A 2,101-nucleotide genomic window follows, 5' to 3' on the forward strand; every position below is an offset into this window, starting at 1 on the left:
TTACAAACTGACCTGAATCCCAATAGGCTTCAACAGTTGTGACGTCACTTCCCTTGTAATGACGCATAGCAACTTAGCAACTGGTTCTAAACTATCGGAAAATGGCGGACGCCCTTATGTAGCAATAACTATGAAAAATGTTTTTTTTCTCTTTTTGAAGAAAATTTTTGTCTAAAATCAAAGCCCTATCTCCACTGAGTAAAAATGTTTTTGAATTTTGAAAATCCATTCATAAATAAACAAGTTATGCAGTTTCAAATGTGTCATTTATTTGGATGACCTGCAAAGAGGAAAAAAACGCGAAAATATGGGATGCTTTTTCGGCATTTTTTTTTCGACCTTTGGTTGTATCTTGCGTAATAAGTGGATTAAAAGATTGAAACTTGAAGAGCAAATTAGGATGGTGTTTTGTAAAATACAGGAAAAGTACTCGTCATATTCATATGAAATTTTACAATCAAAAAGAAGAAATGTTCATGTATTACCTTGTCAGCGACAAAACCTCCACGCCCAGCAGTTTTAGAAATATTTTACTCCAAAGAGTAAAAATCTATTTTTAACGGTTTTTTGGTAATCGCACGAGTTTTGTCGCTTGACATAATCTAAAATGACCTTTTTTCTAACTGTGTGCCAACTTTCAGTCATATTCATCAATAAACAGCGTCATAATTAATTTTTAAAAATAGCATATACGAAACGGCTTCGTCCCATATTTTGACGCGAATTCGGGCACTTCGGAAGCAAAAAAGAGGCCCAAAGATTTGTGCGGGATAGTCATTGCTACCTTATGAAATACTTATCTGACGAGCATAAAAGTGTATGCAGATGAGAAAAAAAAAAATTATAAATCTGATCATGTTTTGACTTTTACACAATCTGATCACATGAAATGTGAAAAAGTTCTAGCCAGCATGAAGAATAAAAATACCGATTTTCTTTGTTTAGAACCAAGCTGCTCGTTGCTGGGCGGACGTGACATCAGACTATTGAATCCAATTACAGGAATTTTATTTTTTCTGTAAAAGTTTATATTATCTACGATTGTGTGTATCGAAATATTAAATATTTCACACACAAAATCCAACATGTCATTAAATATATTAGTATAACATTAAGTGTGTTAACATGTATTTACAACTATGTAAACACTTCAAGCGTGTAGTGTGTTAGCTACGTTGTAAACATATCGTTGTTGTCTTGGTCTGTGTTATCTTGAGTATGGCAATGTCTTGGAACTAGCCTGAAAAAGAAGAAATGAATGACATGTTTTGCAAAAGATTGGGAATTTATCAGGAACACATATCGGCTATGGGGTCAAGTGGTATGACACTCGCTTTCGGATCGGAAGGTCATGGGTTCGAGCCTCACTCGGTGCATAATTGAGTCCTTGGAGAAGGACTCTCACCGTACTCAGGTGTAAAATGAGTACCTGGTCGTTAACAATGGTGTCTCTGTCCGGAAAAAAAATGTAATATCGCCCAACAGGCGTTAAGTCCCGTCCTAATTGTTAAATGTTGCTGTTGGCCAGGGACCCATTGTAAAGCTCTTTGAGCACGTTTAGTGGATATAAAAAGCTCAATTTTATTATTTATTTTTTTTGGTTTTGTAACTTTTTATAAACCCGTGACGACGTGTCCTTATTTGCAGGTCTGAGAACCCAAATTGTCATGGGGCCCTTTTGTTGTAAGGGAAATACTCTCAAACCGACGCAAGACATTGTCTATTATTATAATTGTAGATATATATATAACATATAGCAATGAAGCCACACTCAACACAAAAAATGAGATGTACAACATGTGTCCACATCGCCGGAAGTTCTTGTTAATCAACTACAAACCGGAACCATTGCAACAAACAACAACAGTCAACAAACCAAACTCATGTAACACACAGTCCTGACGATGGCTGATTAGGCCTGAAACATTAATGTAGATTGTCTCAAACATTGTGGTAAATATATATATATATATATATATATATATATATATATATATAATTTTATTATATATATGTGCACATTGACCCATGACATAACCCTCACACACACATAGACACATACACACACACACACACACACACACCAATGATAGACAGTAGT

The 2,101-nt window shown here is 35.1% G+C and overlaps 1 protein-coding gene across 1 annotated transcript in view; it reads right to left on the bottom strand.

Moving 5' to 3' along the window:
- Positions 1–2,101, bottom strand: part of LOC144957994 (uncharacterized) — a 32,321-nt gene continuing 30,220 nt past the window's right edge. Inside the window, exon 9 of the mRNA XM_078889572.1 lies at positions 1–1,240. The gene's annotated coding sequence lies outside the window, so the exon portion shown is untranslated. The remainder of the gene's footprint in view (positions 1,241–2,101) is intronic.

The sequence above is a fragment of the Berghia stephanieae genome, chromosome 12, assembly GCF_034508935.2.
Source record: "Berghia stephanieae isolate SIO BIC M18660-M18661 chromosome 12, UCSD_Bste_1.3, whole genome shotgun sequence".
NCBI lineage: Eukaryota > Metazoa > Mollusca > Gastropoda > Nudibranchia > Aeolidiidae > Berghia > Berghia stephanieae.